Here is a 20,102-nt window from a genome sequence, read left to right as displayed (position 1 = left end):
AAACAGGGCAAGCGGTACGTTTCCTGCTGCTTTAGATCAAGGGTATTTGCCTCATCGTATGGACATTTCCCCCAAACCCCTGCATCCAGCCTCTCTGTTTCTGATCCCAAATGTGCCAAAACCAAAGCTGGGAGGACATCTGAGTGTACCTGGAACTCCCTGCAAATCCTCCACCCTCAGTTTCTCCATTTTACTGGGTTTCTAATCCAGTGCTGGGTTATGGACTGTTGACGGGACGGGTTAAGCATTGCTGCACTGCAAATTAATAGCTAATATCAAATTCATGATCATTTACCCACCCTGCTGATTGAATAATACACCTGAATTGAGGGCAGCATTGAAGTTGAACCACTGCCACCAAAGCCACGGAGGAGCCAACGCACGGCGTGGCTCAGGATCAGCTCTCAGACAGCAGAAGAGCAAAGCACAGGGCTATAGACCCAGCCTGGAATATAAGGTTCCCCCCCACCGCTCTTTTAATACAAAATGCAGGTTGGCATTTTCAAAGTCACCTATGGGATTTGCACACCAAATTCCTCTTCATCTTAAAAGGATCTACGTGTGCAAATGCCTTAATCAGCACTGAAAATTTTAGCTTATGGTAAAAAAAACCGCACAAAGTGCTCAGCATTGCACAGCTACTGTGCATATAAACCTGCTTTTCTGAATCAGATTTTTACATTCAAGATTGAAGAAGGAAAACAGTAACACCTCAAAGACTGCAATAACCATCTATTAAGTGAGAAATGCATGTTTCAACATTTACCTGACCAAACGAAAAGCATTAGCTCTTAAAAAACAAAAAAAAAATCTCTTTGCAGACAGCATAGAGCTTTGGGAGAATACCATAGATTTTTAAAAAAATACAGGTAGATTTTAATTGCAGGCAATGAAAGCTACTCCTAGGTCATTATAACCGTTCAGGTAAGTAATAGGCTTTTAAAAACTTGTCTAAATAGATATTTCCCAAAATGAACTCCAACAGCGCTGAAGGTACATTAATTCTTTTAATGGTTTGAACATGGCAAATAAGGTGAAGGTGGGTTTTTTTTGGAGCTGGTATACAATAGGTTAATTTGAAAGAAATCAATTAATAAAACTACTATTAAAATACCACATCAGCTAATGATGTTACCGGTAAAATGAGCAGCCAAATGGAGGAAAAGTTGGACATTCCAGAGACTAAACCTTTAAGTGAAGAAATATATATCCAGAGGGTATATATATATCATGTGCCATTGTGTTTCTGCTGCCTCCACCTCACCAGCTTGGGTCCTGCAAGCAGCCACGGGACAATGTGTGCCGTGGGACAGGCTCGGTCCAGGTGACCGTGCCCTTACAGCCACCGTTTCCCAGGTGACCCAAGAAAGGAATTGGGATGTAGAGCGCCAAAGTTGGCCAAGGACTTGGCTGGATGGTTGCCCACTGCAAGGGTGTTGGGGCACCTCCCAAGGCACCGTCCTCGGACACCGGCAGGGAGCAGCAGCTCCAGCAGGCAGCAACAGCTCTTCGTCCACGCAGACGTGAGGGGAAACCCTTATCTAGGGAAGCAAGCGGCAAAATAGCCCTTGATGCCAAAGTACCAGGTCTTTGCTCTCTGCCTGGTATCTCCATTCAAAGGCAAAGGTTAACAACAAAAGAATAACAACTGGGATTTTTTCTCTGGGTCTTTTGAGATTTTTAGCCAACTTATTCACCTCATGGTTCTGCTCGGTGTGAAAATTTAATGACTTTTATGGCCCATTTTAACATTTTTATGTCTTTTTTCTTCAGAAAAAAACCCCACATTCGGTGTAAGAATTAAAACAGTATTTCATCCTTAACTGCAATCACAGATGATGTATGGAAGAGAACTGGCTGCACGTCAACTCAATATAAAGCCAGAATTGAATCTAACTTGGTCACTGCAGCTGCGCATGATGTTTTATGGGGTGGGGTTTTTTCATATCAGTCATAAATGAAGTGGAAACTGTGACTGTGCTAATTTTGTATAAAACATGGGAAAAAATGCAAAACGAGGGGAAAAAAAAGGATCCAGGATTACTATATACTTATCTGAGTTGTGCATTTAGATGTCCAGTCTACTGAAAACCCAACACGCTGTTGGATAACAAAACTACAGCAGTTAATGCACAATGACAGACGCCCTACCATGCACATTAGTCGTGGCAATGGTTGCCCACAGTTAAGAGTAAACCTCTGCGCAAACCCCTTGCCAAGGGGCGGAAGGGTTTCTGAAGGGGAAACCACAGGCTCAGGACGAACCTTCAGCTCCTGTCTGAAACAAAGAGCTTCATCGCAATCCAGATGGCTGTGGGAATGTGTCTATCGGTAGAAAAATGCCTTTCCGCTGGTGTGAGATGAAATGTGATGCTTTAAGAGCATCAGCACGGTCCCTTTTTTTTCCACCCAGTGACAGATTTTTCTGATGGAGGTTTTGAACATGGGATTGTGTTAGAAATGGAACTTCAAAGCAAAGCAAAAACTTTTCATGTCAGAAGAGAGCTGCTGCTGAAACCATTGCTTTCTACTCCCGGCTCGTGTTTCAGTTGTTGGGTTTTCTGCTGCCAGTTTTGAGCAGAACCCAATTTTCGCACTTTGTGTGACACAGCAAGCCCATCTCCTGCCCTCTTCAGCACCCTTCCCCAGCCATCTGGCCTCCGCGGTCTTCACCACCATTCCCCATCCTCCTGGCCTCCACAACGACGGACACAGAAACGAGTGGCCACGGACAGGCAAGACCCTAGTGAAAGGCGAGTTTAATGAACATGTATGTGTATAAAAGCTAAAAGTTTAAGTCAGTCACCAAAGGTTCCCTTTCCAGTTGAAGGATGGACTCTTCTGGAGGGTACTTAACAGAGCCAAGCGGCATCGGCCTTTGGCTTTGCCTTTTTTTCATCCTTATATTTGCTAAATATAACCCCCCCAACCTTCAGGTCAGGCTGCAGTGGCAGAGCTCCCACTTCTGTACAAACGCTTGATTACCCGGAGAAAGGGAGTAAGTGCAATGGCAGAAACATAATGTCTTAATTTGTTTGGGGAATTTAATTACCTGCCTGGGACATGGAAAAAGCAACTGGAGAAAACATCTCCCCTCCAACCCCACCCCAAGCAACGGATAAGCTGGCTGTCAGAGGGACAAGACACGGCGCTGCTGTGCCGAAATCTGCAGCTGCTGATGAAACAGGAGGTGGAGGAAGGGGCAGGGCAGGATGGCTGGACCTTGAGGGCACACATGGGGAGAGCATCCCACTGCAAGGATGGGCACACCTTGGTCTGACGGACAGATCGAGACACGCGGAGGTTGGTGCTTCGGGAATAAAGAGGCTCCGCAACCTTCTGCTGAGACCTGCCCTGATTTCTCCAACAGCTGCAAAAGCAGCTTTAATCCACGTTTTGTCCCCAGATTTTGCTCTTCCGAGGGCCCATTATGCTACCTGAATTTAATGGTATCCATGGCGTTTGCACAATGCTTTCTGAAGGTGCCATGCAAAGAGTCAGCTTGCTAATAAAAATAAAACGAGTGGTGCTGGTTTTGCATGTGAATAGTTGCATTTAACGAAATCAGCAAATGGAAAAGGATCATCCTCTCCTTTGCTAATAATTCTGGGTGCCACTACAAAATGCATTACCGCAATCTATGTGGGCTTTTATACTCCAGCAGACGCCATGTGATATTATGCTCCTGGGCCAGGACAGGATAGTTATTTTGCACTGTAAGGTAGCAGCTAGGAATGATGAAAGGCTGGGGAAAATGTATGGTGGATATACGTGGTTCTGCATCCCCCCGCCCCGCCGAGTTTTCAGAATGCTTCGTTACCCCTCATTCTGCCGGTCTGTTTTTATTACTTAATTAATTACTGGATAAAACTGTTACTCTCCGGGCTCGGTGGCACCACTGTATCCGAATGGCTCGCAACCAAGAGCCTGTTATCATTACAGCATCCCGGTGGGGCAGGGAAGTGCACAGGGGAAACTGAGGCACAGAGGCAGTGCCCTGCTTGAGGGGACGTGGGTTATTAAAACTCAACCCAGCAGACAATTATTTTTAACAAAACTTGTAGGAACATGATAGGTTTGAGGTTGCAAACTGTGATGGGAATTGGTTCAGACCTTATTGGCAGGGGGGAGGAACTGCGGGACAGAGCGGCAAAGTGATGGACAAGGACTTCCAAACGGAATTCCCCATTTCTGAGTGTTTCCACACTCTTTAGCAAGTATTCCCTGCCTTGTTTTTCCTGCGTTCATTTTGTCCTTTAGAAATTTTTTTAAAGCCAGAAGGGGGATTTAGACATTAGAACAGCTACTGACCTGATACAAGTTAATGATCTTATAAAACGCCTAAAAATGCTTTACTTTAAAAGATTGATGTTTCCTATTGTATTTTTTCAATGCCAATTAATTACCTAATTCATTAGCAATGTAACACAAGAATAGTCTTTGAAAATCCGGTGCTTTGTGTAGATGCCTTTAATTATGGATAATTAAATACTGTGGAAGGACCTGATTATACCTCTGAGCATTTTCTAATCTGGAAAATGAAACACACTCTTGTACTCTTGAATGCATATAATAAAAGCTGAACTCAACAACTACACGCAGGAAAAAAAAGATGGAAAGAAAAGCACCCCAAAATCCAGACCAGCCCAAAAAGCCACAGTTAAAGGAGGGTAGAAATTCCTGGGGAAGCTGGAGGGCTTTGTGAACACCTTGCCTGGTTGACTTCTCCGCACGGGGTTGTACCCAGTCCCTGCCTTGGCGGGGATACGAGTGGAAACCCCTGCAAGCTCAACACGGAGCTGCTGCAGCCTGCGAGCAAACACGGGCTCAGGGCAACTCCGTGTTAACACTTGCTAAAGGTGGGACCAGATTTCCAGATGGCCCTTTGTATGTATGGCTGCAATAGCCAAAACTGCTAAAAAGAGCAAAGCACTCTCCGAATGAAATCAGGGCTGACCTTGGAAGATGAGAACTTGCCAGCGCCAGCAGTTACTCTGTTAGTTTGGCTTTGCATTCCTTCCCCTTCCCTTTTTTTTTTTTTTTTTAAAATTTTTTCCTCTTTATTCCTCTGCAGCGATCGCAGTGAGAAAGTCTGCACGCAGAGGGCTATAATAACCAGCGTCGCTGTTTCAGAAAGCGTTTTAATCTCAGAAGAAAGCCAGGGAAATGTTTGTTTTGAAGACAGCATCGCCCCAGCGCTTTCAAGACAGATTCCCTCCCTACACAGCTGAGCTCCTGCAGTAGGGGCCAAGGAGGTTTATTTTTGGCTGTTTTTGTACTCACTGGAAAAAAGCGAAGGGAAAGGAGGGGCACCAACGCCTAAATAAAGCCAATTTGTGCTGTCACGCCAGGCACCATTCCTGTGGACACCTTCCCTTCCTCCTCCCCCAGCATCTTATTTATACCACAGCCAATTCCTCCCAGCATCCCTGCCCCTCCTGCGCCCTCTGCAACCCATTGCCTTCTGCCTTAATGAAAAGCCACCGGTTATGGTGCCGAACTATAAAACGAGGCCGGGGGCTTTTCCTCGCTAGCGGCCAGTCCTGCTTGGCTGGCTGGGAGCTGACTTTTGCCACTGGACAGCCCGACCCAGCTCCCTAATGGACGGCAGGTTATCGATGCGCCGAGCACATATGCTGCGGAACAGGACTGTTAAGCACTGTATCGCAAGTGAGCCGTCAGCCATTGAGACTAAATACTTACAGAGAGCACAGGGCAAAGCTGGGTAAATCTCCAGTCAATGCTTTAGAGAGCAAACAGCATCTATTTATACTCCCCCCCGACTCTTATTTTGCATCCTTCTTCCCCGGACCATGAAGTGATTGCCAAACCCAGTGAATAAACTCTGTCATCTTGATTGAAGGTATTTCTCAGCTGGAAAATTTTGGGAGAAAAATTAACCTTAGGGGCCGGATGACACGAGTGGGACAAATAAACGGGCTTCACGCCAGCACTGATTGATGGGGAGACCCAAAAAGAAGGAAAATGTCACCCCTAACATGTGGGGTGCCTGTCTGCGTCAAGAAGTCAAAGTATCAACCATGACTTTATGGCTGCCGATGTCCAAGTGTGGGGTGTTGCTCTGCCCCAGAGATCCCCTCCTAGGGTGCACAGCCAAAATCCTCAGTGGAGGCAGCTGATTTCAGATGAGAAATGTAGAAACTCAGCACCCACGGGGTGAAATGCAGAACTGGACACTACAACCTGTCGGACACGTTATCGATGCCGCACAGGGACGTGGTGCCTACAGTCATTCGTCAGGATTACCCACCCGACGCTGACAGAACAGCTCTATCCTATAGACAAGGGGTCAGAGACTCGCTGCTGGCCCCTCACTAAGAGGTTACCTCCTCCCAGTGTGACGGCAGTGGGGGTAACGCTGAAAGACGGGGGTGTAGCTGACCCCACAAAGACAGCAATAACGCCTTACTAAGGACGTTAAAAGGTGCCATACCTACAAGCATCTCCAGACTCACTGTCACTTGGACCTTACCAGTTGGGAAAGTTTTGGACATAATGAGCTTATTTGGGGGATTTTATTTAAATTTTTTTCCCAACAGTTTAGTGGAAAACAGAAGGCCAATGATACATAGCCCCTTTGCTGACTCCCTGCCTAGTAATACACACGGCGATGGAGAACCATTGGGTTGGCCCCACCTAGGAGTCTATTCCCCACAAAACTGAAATTCAACCAGCATGTGCAATACCTGATTTACTGCAGACTTCCCTGTCTCAGTGTTTCATTACCAAAGCAGGTCATGCCTAGAAAGCCCCATCCTCAGTCGGGTGGACAAAATGCACCCATTTCCTTGATGCACCTTGAGCATCACCTTCACATATGGCAAATCGTGTTCCTACAAGGAAAAGCTTTCACACACCGCTCTGAAACCCCGGTGCATCCGCGGGGCTGGGAGAGCCCAGCCTGTTTGTTGGGCGCTGGCTGTCCCGGCCAGTCTGATGATGCCTCTCTGAAAAGCAAACAGCATCCCACATGAACCTGCCAAGCATGGTCGCTGCTGCTGCTCCCAATTTGCCGGTGGTCTCCTCTAACCTCGTTTCTGTCTACAGGACAGCTGTGGCACTTCGTTTAACCTACAGTTAGGAGAGGAGCTTTTTGTTTGATCACACATGAACCCAAGGAGAGCGCAGGCAGCTCTTCCCTGAGATGATAGAGAAAACAAGCAGGGGAGAATGGGCAATGCAAACTGCAAAAAACACTACTGCATGCAATACAGGAGCAAGAAAAGTCTTTGTGTTGTTGCTGTGGGCTTATAATCCCTTCCTTCGAGGCCATTCCCCTTCCATCACTGCTCCTCAAGCCTTTAGATCCATAGATAGAAACCTGGGCTATTTTTTGCTTGTAACAACTTCATTATCGAGCTGTTAGGACAAAAAAGAGAGGGGGGGCAAATCCTCAGCTGCTGAAAAAACACAGGTGTTTCCCTTGGAGCAAGGTGGCCAGGCCAATTCACACCAGCCTCAGGAACTGGACCACAGCGTATTTGCTCTCTAGGGGGGCACAAATGTAGCTGAGAAAAACTGTGGTTTCTGTGCAAAACACAGCAAATACACCTGATTGTTACTGCTGTGGACAGGTTTCCCTTTTTAATCACCATTTTCCAAGTCCTTAATAATTACCGTTTGACACTTCCTGTAATACATTTCTTTTTTGTTTGACTCATCTTGAAAAGTAACAAAAAATTCTCTCTCGCCGCTTTCCCCGTAGTGTGGTGAGCACACCTGAGCCTCACGCACATCGGCCGCGGCGTGTTGAACAAAAGCAAGCTAAATTCATTCATTAATAGCTGGCAGCCACTGCCCTGATCCGTAACCCGGCCGGCAGGTCTGCAGGACTGCTGTGCCATCGGGACAGGGCTGGTACCCACACCACCCGCATGACTGCCGGCCTCTGCTTGCTGGGAGATAAGGGATGACGCATCGGATGCTGCTGCGGACCCGGTTCAGATGAATAATCCTCATGCAGAAGGAGTCCCTTGGACGTCAGTGGTGGCTGTGATGAGTCAGACACCAGAGAACAAGGCTTTTCTGGAAGGAACACCCAACTTTGGCTCGGCCCTCATGAAATCAGAGCCTTTGACTTGCAAACTGAGCTGGCTCGGCACCGAAATGCTGTGTGTCGGCTGCAGCGTGTTCCCCAGCCTCTGCTCAGACGCAGCCCGAGGAGCTGACGGGGGGGATTATCTACACCCTGGTTTTTGTAGCTATTTCTGCACGTGGTGAGAGCTGAGAGGGGACGGCACCAAAGCACGCCGGTATTCTGGTTCACAAGACAGAGACCAGGCAAATGCACTGACCTGAGCTAATGAGACTCAAGGAGTACCGAAGCAATATTGAACGAGGGCTCTTCCACCCGCGCCTCCTGACATTTCCCGTGCATTTCAATCAGATGAGAAAGTGCAATTCAAGGTGCTATTCTGCAAATAGCAAAGCCTGCAGGCCTGATCCTGCAAGGTGCGGAGGGTTTCCTGAGAAGCGCTGGGTGCCGGCAGCCCTCTCCCATCAGGCGTGGAAGGTGGTGGCCCCAAAGGCATCTAACCCCAGAGGAGTATTTTAATCCTATCCTGGACCTGACTACTTACCCAGGTGAGGGCGAGAGCTGAGCAGGAAGGACGTTGCCCATCGCAGTTGGAGCTATTTCTGCTATTCTTCACTCACTCAAATGGGGAGGGAAAAGTCAAAGTCGCAAGCACTTTTTGGCTTTAATAAAAATCAGAGCAGCTTGCTGGAAATAATTCATTGGGCACAAAGCCCCTTCATTTCTGTCTTCCCTATTTGAAATATTCCAAATTATAAAAGAAAGATCCACATCCAATACCATGTCACCCCCTCCACCCTCCCAGATTTGAGGCAGTTAATTTTGAAAGCATTAAAATGGGCTATCTGATCATTTCAAGGTTTTTTTTCCCAACCTTTTTTAATGTACAAACAGCGAGTTTGCTATAATTGGCCTTTTTCCCAGGGACGTTTCAGTGAGTCAGCATTTTCTGACCAACACATTCCCATCTTCTCTAAATATGCTCAACCGGCTGCAGTGAAAAAAGCCTGAGCTTTGAAAGGTCGGGGAGAACTTTGTGTACTCATCTTCACGCAGACTCATTTCTCTCAACAGATCCGTGTGCAAGGCATCAGTACTTTTCTTTTTGGTACATCAGCTCCTGCTCCATTTATTCTAACAAACATGAGCTTCCCTACCCGCACTACCTGGCACAAAACATTTCTAACTGGGACAAAAAACGTGGCTTAGTTGATGTAAAATGAGTTATACTAGTTTACATCAGTTGTGGGACTGGTCTGTATCTATTTTTTTTTCTTAAAACTACTTACTGAATTCCTTGTGGCATTTACGATTTCAGAAATGGGTACAAGTGGAATATGTACGTCCTAGAGTTTACCTGAAAAGAATAAACCTGGGGACCCTCCATGTGCAAGGAATACAATACTGCTCACGTGGTGTAGAATGAATGTGACGAGGATGTAGAAGCTCCGGGATACCCAAGGGGAGCTTTGATTGACTTTCCACCTTCCTAGGAGATGAAACCTAACTTGCAGTTGACATCTTTTGTGCAAGAATAAGGTTAACTCATACATACGATTAGATCACACACATCCTGAGTGCATCGCAGACAGGGCAGATTTCAAACTCTGTTTGTTAGATAGGACTGCCAGTCTGTGGTGGTTTCCATCCTGTTTTGAAGGGTTTCTAGCTTGATTTTTTGAGCTTCTGCCATGAGCAAATTCTGATTTTTAGGGTTTTAAGAACTTGTGTACAAAAAGAAACTCTAAGGAATATAGGCATGCCTACACAGGGTTGCTAAGATTGACCATGTTTTGCAATGAGACCCACCTAGTACATACCTACACCCCAAAGGATGGGTGCCTTCAGGCCAGCAGAAAAGCAGTATGTCCTCAGGACACAGACAGAAGTTAGGAGGACCATGGGGCCGTCAACTCTTTGGTAATGACCTATTGTATCACCTGGGGTCCCCCCTCTCCTCCCCAGTCCCTATTTCAGGTGTGAGCTCCACACCTCAAGTCTCTACACGTGAAGTCTTCTGGTGGCTTAGTGCTTCGGGAGACAAAAACGGTAAGGGGTAAGAGTGCAGTGGCAGCTTTTCTTGTGGAGGGACTCAGAGAGCTCACCCATACTGCTAAACAAAACAGTGCATGAGAATCTTCTCTGGCTCTAATGCCATGTGGCAAAGACTGGCCACATCCACACCACCCGGCACTTCTCCTTGGACCTCCTCCAGACCCCAGGAGGTTCTCTCTTCACCCTAAGTCATAATTATTTTGTATGCATTTCTTTGGACTGCTTGAGCTAGCAGGGTGGCAGTCCCTTAGCATCAAGGGTGCCATACGAGCCTCAGGGTTGGGGTGAAGACACGGCTGGGCAGTGGGGCACACAAACCTTGTTAAATCAGTGCTGGCTGACTGCTGAGACTTAGGTGTGCCACCCATTACAAAGTGCTGACAATCAGGGTCCCATGGGCAAGTGCTCTGCCCAGCCCTCCTTTATTTAGATGTGCCAATATGGTCAGAGGTGCGAGGAACCGAACCACACCAACCCAACCAGCCAAAGCAAAGAAAGCAACATCCTCTCCTCTTTTCCACTGGGCTTTTATTTGCTGATGACCAAGCCTAAGCTCTTCAGTCTTAGGTATGAAGTCAGATCATTGCAGAAGGGTTTTCTAAACACAAACACAGAAAGCAAGAAATTACCCCCAACCAGCCAAGCTCTTTGCAGCCTGTGCTGCAGGAATTGAGGCGAGAAAATTGAGGGAGCAATGCCCTGGCGCTGAGCTCGTAGACTGAGAGCTGAAAGCACCCGTGGAAAGTCACAGCATGAAGACAGCTAACCGAGAGAGAGAGAGAGGTGAGCCAAGGGGGTGGGAGGGAGGAGATGGATGCTGACGTTTATGGGCAGAAGAGCATCTCTGGACAACAGGAACTGGCACTATCTGATGGCAGTCTTGGCACTGTCCCAGCCTCGAGCCTACAGCAACCTTCTCCAGGCAGCTCAACCACTGTCACATGGCAGTATCACCGCCAGGTATAAATAACGCTCTTTCACCCTCACCCGCATGTGCTGCAACAAATTCTGGGTCCCTCTGGCAAACAGTTCCACAAAACTTGCACTTATTTTCATTCTGCCCAGGAGATATGCTCCATCAGCAAATCAGAGATAGAAATGAATAAAAATGCACCTTAAAAATACTTTTGAGTCTCTCCAGCTGAACTGATTGGTGAGTTGGCAAGCAAAACAGGCTAGGATGATGTGCAAACAGACAGTAATACTCAGAATGAGACTACTGCACTGATTTCCTTCGCAGAGGTGCGCAGGTGTAGAAGAGACAGAAGGCTGCGGCTGAAATGCAGGACCCTATCAAAGAAGCAGAGAGGATGGAGATGTAGAAAAGGCAGAGGGAAGGAAAGGAAGCGGGAGGAGAAAACTTCTAAGTGCCTTTTTTAATTCTAAGTTTTCTCAGACTTGCTTAGCTCTAATCTTTAATTCATATTTTCATTACAGTCTCTTTGCTCTGTAAAGTCTGCATTTCATGTAAAAGGAGCAGCTCAAACATCAATTATTTGACATAAGTCAACCCCTTGTTAAAGTCCTCTACTCTAACATATATGTAGGCTCCAATAAAAGAAGCATTAAACATTCATTAAATTAGAAATACATGAAGACAGTGTCTGCCACTCTTCTCATACAGATATGCTTAATAATCCCAATCTTCTAGAGCAGCAAAAGCAAACCCATCTCTAATCCTTTTAGAAAGCCTGGCCATGCAAAACACCTCAGCCTCCTGCAATTTGCCTGTGAGTCACCCAGAAATATTAGCTTTTGCAGGTCAGATCCTCAGCTGGAGTAAATCGGAGTAAAACAACGCTGCCGGTGTTACACCACGTGACGCAGACTCAGGATTTGGCTTTGGGCTTCTCTTGCAGCAAAATGGTTTACAGTAATGTAATTGGATAATAATGTCACTTTTGGTCTTTCAAGTTATACCAAGAATCTGATCAGGTGGGAACAGCACCACCACAACTGCTTTAATTTCGGTACTGCCCGGGCTGCTTCTGTTCTGCAAATGGAACCACTTTTCCCAACCTGAATCTAGGAACTTTTTCCCCCCAAAAACCCCAAACCCACCCCCTCCTCTACAATATACTGTTATGATGATCGTGGATCTTGAACTACCACTGCCATAGGCTTGTGCACACAAATTTCAGCAACATTTTCCCAAGGGGAAACGATCAACGGTGAGCTGATGCTTCTTCATAAATATTTCTGAGTTTAAAGAGCAATGCAGACCACGTAACGTGTTTCCCACATCTCTGTGGGCTGTGTCCGCTTAGTGAGAGCTTTGGAGCAAGTCCCATCCAACAAATTACTTTTCACAATCCTCCCCGACCCTTCTCTTTAGGGTGCCTCTAGACATTCATTTTGAACTCTGCTGGGGTGGAAGCACGGCAACACGGTTAGGACCTGGGGTACAAATTCAGGATAGCGGCTTTCAGCTCCTGCCTGGCTTTCGGCTGTCTGGCAGAGTCTTCTCCAGCCTGTTTGATACCTGAATTATCCTTTTCTTGCTTCCTGGGCAGAAGAAGAGACCACAAATGCTCGGGAAGCATTAGCTGACCTGTAAGCGTGCAGATGAACATGTCGGGTCAAAAGGGGCTGCTGTCCCGCTGGAGCCCTGCTGCAGCACTCTTTGAATCGGGCTTTTCCCAGCAGCGTCCCTGTCACTCTGATGCTACACAGTCCAGCAGCTACCGCTTTGTGTGAGCACTGAGCTGTGCGATAATCACATTAAGCGCTGTTCAGTTCATGTCGTCTTTGTTCTCTAAAGGCTTTTCCTCTCCCTCGCCTCTTTTAGTGTCTCCTTCTTCTAAACTTCAGGAGGTGGAAGATTCAACTCAGCCCTCCTTGGTGCTATCCAGCACCAGGATGGCTAATTTTGGAAGGTTTAACCTCGATATACCTTTCCAAAGCTTTTCACCATCACCAGACGACTCTTCCAACAGCTGCATCCACAGGGAGCAGGTCACAGTCTTGAGTCAGCACGACATTTAAGCATCTGGATAATCCAACTGCGTGAGATTTCCAAAAGTGATGGAGGGGCTAGCTCTTGACAGATGCTTACGTACCTAACTCTCATCAGCGAGTTCGGCATCTACATGTCTTTAACTACTTGGCCTGAAGTGATGGAGGTGAACGAGCTCCACTGAAAATCAATTTCAGTGAAATTACTTCTTTTCCAAGGAACAGCAAAGCAAGTGCCGAAGTATTTTGTCGGGTTGGTGACTGCCTGGCCCATATATACCGCCTTGTTTTCAGTCTTGATCTTCTACCAGCTTTTAAATCAATCCTTTCTTCCCTCTGTTGGTAATCAAATCACTCCTTTAATTGAGCTAATAGGGCACCACAGTTTACATTCCTGCTGGTAAACACAAAGAACATTAGCTGACAAACAATCAAACACGCACCCTTTGTAGTCTCAGGAATCTTCTTTTGCATTCAACCTTTCAAAACCATTGATTTTCATAGCTGGCCAGGAAGCCTCGGTGCTCTGTCATCGCAATATTAAGGTGGCTTCTACAGGTTGTGCAAAAATGGAAGACGACTCCTGATTTGGGGTGGCATCTCTGCATCAGCACAGCAGCGGTAAGGAGTCGGCCGTGAAACAACCACCAGCCCCCACGCGCTGGGCAAGCGCTGCCCGAAGAGGAGCAGGTCCTTCGCGTCACCCCTCAGCCTACCAGCTGAACCGGGTGGTGGTGGGGGGGTCAACTGAGTACCCAAAATGTTGGCTGGCTGCCACGCATACTTCATCCACCAAGAACGAAGGGTGACGCAGCTACGCTAAGCTACCGGCTTCCGTCTCCGGGACCTATGAAGAGGATCGTGGAGTCCAGCAAAGTCCGGCGTGGGGGACACATCTTCTTCTTGGCTGGTCACATTCAACTTGGATCTGCACAATCAATCAGCATATTGCATAGACTTTGACTGAAGGGGTTTTAACTGCAATCTTAAAATCTGGCCATTTCAGGAATTCCTGAAATAAATTAGAAGAGGAATTTTATTTAGTTGTTTTTTCTAAAGGAATTTCCCCATGGCTCCAAACCACTGCTTTCCATAAAGTAAATGAATATGAAGTCTTCTTTTGTCCTCTTGCCACATTTTCTGTGTCATCTTTATCCTGCAACAGTTGCATATAATCAAATGGCAGACAAAACATCCTCTCCCCAAAACCTTCCTTTTTTTCCTCAAACTTTTAGTAACTTTTTTCCACATTGATTTTTTTGTCACTGATCATGTTAGAAGCAGATGCTTTCCAAAACAACGACCTGGAGATTCAGTGATCCACATCTTGCAGATAAATAACAAGCTATATTTATGCAATAAAGCACAGGTAACTTAATATCCAGGCACTGGCTTATTCGAAATTAAAATCTTGGCACTTTTCAAGATAGCCGATAATTTGGAACAATAGAGACCCCGTGGGAAAGCTCTTTTTGTCAATGCTGGTTAACAACTTGCACTGTTAATCCACTACCTTCACCTAAAATACAATAAATAATTTACATTTATATGGAGCCTTTTGTCCCCCCAAATCCCAAAGGGTTTTGCAAAATAAACACATCGCATTGCCCCCCTAAAACAATACCTGGGCATTGATTTGGTTGTCTTGCTGATTCACAAGGTAGAGCCCTGGTCATTGACTGCATCGCCAACATCTCTTTCTGTGGCATCTAGATTTTGCTGGAAGGTCTACCCACCCGAGTGGTAATCAGTATTAACCTTGCTTAATTTACACAAGTAAATGAAGTTCCTGAACCAACTTTCACCTGGCGTGTGGCTGGGCAGGATGGGACCAGTCTGGCCTGGGGGCTGCCTGCCCACGTCCTGGCAGTAACTCCCCCAGTTGTCCACCCCGGAGCTTTTCCGAAGGGACACCCCTTCAGCCCTTGGGGACTTCCAAAAATCTCCCCCTTAGAAAAAAGGCATTTCTACATACCACTTACTAGGAAAAGGCAGCCTCGAAGGTCAGCCCCCCGGTGTTGTTCTACACTGCGGTGTGCAAAATTCACTTAGGGACACACGTAACGCATATTTGTTTGCTAAAGCAAAGGCTGCCCTCGGCTTCGATGGGCTGAGAAAATCCCCCGGGGTTTTCTGGGCAAAACACGCTGTGTTACAGAAGGAACAGGCTGAGGTGCAGAATGCTTATTTCAAATTAACTCGAATGGAGAAATAATGAGCAGCAAGTTTATATTCTCAGTAAATTAAGACAGAAGCTTAGGTAAAATGTGGCTTTATATGCATGGGAATAAATTATTATTTACTCACTTTTGTGCTCATGCCCTCAAAGATGAAGACATTTGTATGGAATTATTAATATTTATAGCATATTACAATAAATACCCATAAGAGCTTTGCCTGAATACATGCTATATTACCATGGTAAAATCTGTTGAAGGTTGAAGGGATCTTTTACTTGTGTGTGGAGGGCAGGATCAGGCTCTTTACTTTGAAATCTGTATCAACTGTGATAATTTAAAACTTTAATTAAAAACTCAGTGACAGAATTTCTACAAAACGTCTTCCTGCTGCCCAGTATTTCATCACGAATGTCTCCAGAAGCCCATGCTAAGGTGAGTAAGCACACTTGCCAGGAAGTATTTCATTGTGGACATGTTAGCTTTTATCTGTCTTGTTGGGTAACAAACTCTTTTGTTAAGGATTGGTGGCAACAAAAATTAAATTAAAAGCAAAACCAGACCCCAAAACAGAAATTTATAATGCTTATTCTGTTCATCCCTCAAGAAAATGAAAGTGCCAAGGCAAAGTCTATTTTAGCAATTGCGTTAATGTATGTGTAAATGGGTGAAGGCACCTTTGAAATGCTCTGAAAAGAATTTCACACTTTAGAGAGGAGAAGAAGTTAACAATTCTATTGTGGCATTTACTGGAATTTTTAAATTAATTTCCCCAACACAGCTGTGCCATAAAATCCCTCACGATGATGAATTTTTGCTAATGTCAAGATTATTTTTGGATACAATTCTGAAGGAGCACTTTGTAAAATCAGGAGAACACGGCTCGCCGGGAACCCTGCGCTGCCCTTTCCTTGCCTCCACTCACCTCCAGCCTTTCCCCGAGCAGCTGCGAGGCTGCTAATTTGAAATCGCATCTGGTTTTTCTTCCACGGAGCAGCAAATGGGGGACGGATGCACAAGTGGCGTGAAGTTGAGCCCCCTTAGAGCAGTGGGCAAAGATCAGCGTGTCGCTAACTCAGCACAGCGTTGGAGAAAGGACCTCCAAGGCCAAGGAACCCAGCTGGAGCAGATCTGCTCACCCCCCCCGAAAGGGCACGTTGAGAGCGGGTGGTTTTGAGTCTGAACAAACAGCACCGGGGAAGGCGAAACGCAATGAATTTATCCCTTTGCACAGCAGTAGGTGAGAGTTGTTCCAAGTTGGCAAAGAAGAGGAACCCATTTAATCTGGATCACAGATTAAACCAGATTAAGAGATGCGAGTGATGATACACTGGGGATCCCCCCCACCCCTGCATCCTGCATCCTTGCCAGACCATGTCCAAAGGGTTGAAGAGAGCAACCTCACAGCGATGCGTAAGGAAGGGCTTTAAAAACCACACGTCCCACCAGTAATGAAGCTCAACCCGCAACAGCGGATGGACTTACCGGGAGGGACACGCAGAGGTTTGGAAATGAAGAGTTCAGGGTCAGGTGAGAAGACGCAGGGGAGGTACGAGTAACACCACACAGGCATGTCTACGGCCCTGGACACGGGAGGGTGTGGATCTCGTGGGGGATTTTTGCTCAGAAAGGCTTTGGTGTAAGCAGAGTGGATGGATGTTCTCACTGAACTGCAGGAGAACCTGGGGGCAGGAGGGATAGCACAGATGGTGGCAGCCACGAGCTTGGTTTTAACGATGATAAGCAAGTTTTAGAGCCCGCAGAGGAGAGAGTTAACAATAGCTGGCATACTTTTGTCTGGAGAAGTCACAATGACTAGAAATAACAACTCGGGGCCATAATTCTGCGGTCTGTCACTACCAGGAAACGTGAAATCCAGTGACCTTTCATCGCCACGACAGAAATGCTGCACAGCACCTGGAGCCATCGCCCTTAAAATCCACTCTGACATATCGGACGATGGGACGGAAAGGAGAGCACGTCCTCTCCTTCCCTCACCCCCAAATTTTAGCCTCCCAGTGAACTCCGCTTGCTCTGCGTGTAATGCGGTATCCCCTGCTGAGCAGAGCCAGCTTTGCACGAGCTACACGGCATTTAGAAAAGCACAAGATAACAATTCTATTTCTTTTGACAATAAGGAATAAATCTCCAAAGCCACTTGTTCAGACTGCTCTTAAATGATAGTTGAGGGAGGGAAATTGATATTGGCTTTTTATGAATCTTTAGGTCAGGTATGTTAGAATCAACAGATTTTTGCATTAACCTCACTGCTTCACAGCACTTTTGCCCTTGGCAAGACATAATTAAGAAAGGCATGAAAATCTATCTGAATGTATCGAGAGGAAATTATTCTCCCGTTAATGGCAGCAACAGCTAAACAGGCAGGCAAGCCACGCTGCTAGCAGAGTGCAGCAAATGATGCAGGGCTATGTTTTAACCTAAACTAAGGATTTTCCTTACCAAAATCTTAAGGAGTAGCTTTTGAAAGGAGGATATGCACTACATGTTGTTCTGGGCATTAACCTTTTTCTCCCCCAAGAGCTGTATCCCTTGAGCTCTTCTGTTTGCCAGTCTAAAATGATGACCACAGGGACTGAGACTAAGCTAAAATCTTTTCATCACACTGAAACAGGGCACTGTAACTGTCTTCTCCACTTTGGTAGAAAGCAAATGGTACTGGATGGAAGGAAAAAACCAAATAAATTAAAAAAAAAGGGGGGTTTCAGTCATTTAAGTGGGTCTGTCAGCTTGTGTTATCTTCATGCATTTGTGAAACGGAGCTTTAATTGACTGGCTGCAGGGGAGAGGTGAAAGATAAAATCTTGGTCTCAAGATGAACAGACAGCTTAAAGCATTGCCATCCTCATTCATTAGGACGTGTCAGAGGGATTCAGAGGGGGAAGAGACACAGCAATGTCTGTTACTCTTTCACATGGAGTTCCCAAAATGTAAGAGGGAGGCGAAGGGTGCGTGCCACACTCGGAGCCACGTCCAAGAGCAGCAACAGAATTTGCTCATCAGATTCCCCGTGACAACAGAGACTATCTTGGCGCCTACTTATTCCTATCACTTTGTGAACGATTTCATTTCATTTGCAAAGCATAAAGCCAAAACCACAAGCACTGGCCAACTATTAGCCAGCCAGCTCCAGCTGCAGCAGGAGGAGCAGAAAGCCCTGCTAGCTGGGGGGTCTCACGTGCCACCCCTACAGCCAGGTTGGGATGCAAGGAGGGGTTCAGCTCCCCTCCACAGCACCCCCCATGCAGATAAGCTCCTTGATCCCAAGGAACAGCCATGCCACCCCTCCCCTTCATCCACCGCTGGCTCAGAGCTGTGCTGCAAGCCCCGGGCTCCCTGGCCCCAGAAACCAGGATCCCTAATGCATGTAGGCTGCTCTTAAGAGGATGGTCAGAAATACTTCACTGCCTAAAACAGGTTTCAGAGAACTTTCTATCTGTATCTCCAACAGATGAGTGAAGAGAAGAGTAGAGCAATTTGGCAGAACCATAGAGAAAGCCTCCCGACTTCTAGTTGAGGGTCCCAATCACTACACTGTGCCCTGGAACCCCTTCAGCAAGTGGCTGATTTTCCTTCTGTCCTCCTGTCCTCGCTCCCATCAGCAGGAGCTGCTTCTTTCCCTTTCCTCCTGGTTATCTGGGCACCCTGCCTGTTTTGGGAAGAAAGATGCTGCCCACTCCCAGTCACCAGGGATGTCGGGGACTGCAGCACAGAAAGCCACCGACCCCCAAAGGGAGGGAGTCTGGTTGCTGGGGGAAATGGTCATGGTAGTGAAGGGTTGGTAAGGAAATCCAGCAGCTCCTGGACCTGTGTGAAGCCACCTTTGAGTCTGCACTCCTGGGAAGCCTGAGTGATGCTCACAGTTTGGATTCATGTGACGTGAACCAGATGGGAAGGACTCAGCAAGTGCTGCCACCACATGCTGGGGGATTCAGCATGGTACCCTATAGGCAATGGGAACACAGAGGCCAAACACAGACGAGCGGCGTTCGTTCAGGTGTAAATGAGTCTGAGCTACGGTGACAGGCACGGTGATGGCCACTGTTACCCCTCCCACTCATCAACCCAAGACATCAATCTTGCTGAGTGCGATGGGAAACCTCATACCCCAGTGCAGCAGGCCATATGCGAAGGCGGTGGATAGAGCTGGTTAACATACCTTTTCTCTGAAGATCATCAACAACAACAACAAACCAATGGAATTTCCTAGGAACATTTTCTGCTTTTCAACAGAAACGTAAAACTCTAAATGAAAACTTTTTGAAATATTTTTGAGTAAAAATCATGGTTTAATATAAACCTCAGGATTTCAAGTAGGATGTTTGGTGTAATTTTCCAGGCCGGTCTTAATTTTGCCAGTTCTTTTAGTAAAAATGTTTTGCATTTCCAACTGTTTGCTTTTTCTCTGTCTTAAAGAGCAGAAAATGTGTTGAAAATGTTACTTCTTTGTAAACATTTTCATTTAGATCCAAAATCAACCATTACTCTTATCCAGCAGCGGTGATGTATGTAAGAGGAAATATACATGGGTAGTGAATTCCAAACACGAGAGGATGAGTCTAAGCAGCCACTTCTTACATGTTAAGAAAGCCATGAAGAGGTTTATGTGAAGCTAGCTCACCTTTTAATCTGTCTTCGTATCTACATGAGAAGAAAGGTGCTTTTCCAGAGACATAAGTGCGTACGGGCTGTGGTACAAGACCAGGGAGACCTTGGAAACTCATTTATTTTCCAAAGAGGTACTTTCAGTCATCCCAAAACCATTCTTGAAAGTACTGCTGAATCCCACCCTCATGAAATCGTTTCAGCAGGACAATGAGGGCCAACACTACACACACAGA

The 20,102-nt window shown here is 46.4% G+C and overlaps 1 protein-coding gene across 1 annotated transcript in view; it reads right to left on the bottom strand.

Annotated features, from left to right (window-relative positions):
- Positions 1–20,102, bottom strand: part of VWC2L (von Willebrand factor C domain containing 2 like) — a 49,818-nt gene that overhangs the window by 10,459 nt on the left and 19,257 nt on the right. The gene's annotated exons all lie outside the window — the stretch shown is intronic.

The sequence above is a fragment of the Gavia stellata genome, chromosome 8 (genome assembly GCF_030936135.1).
Source record: "Gavia stellata isolate bGavSte3 chromosome 8, bGavSte3.hap2, whole genome shotgun sequence".
In the NCBI taxonomy this organism is placed as follows: domain Eukaryota; kingdom Metazoa; phylum Chordata; class Aves; order Gaviiformes; family Gaviidae; genus Gavia; species Gavia stellata.
Note: the sequence above shows the minus strand (reverse complement) of the source record. Positions and strands in the feature narration are given on the sequence as shown.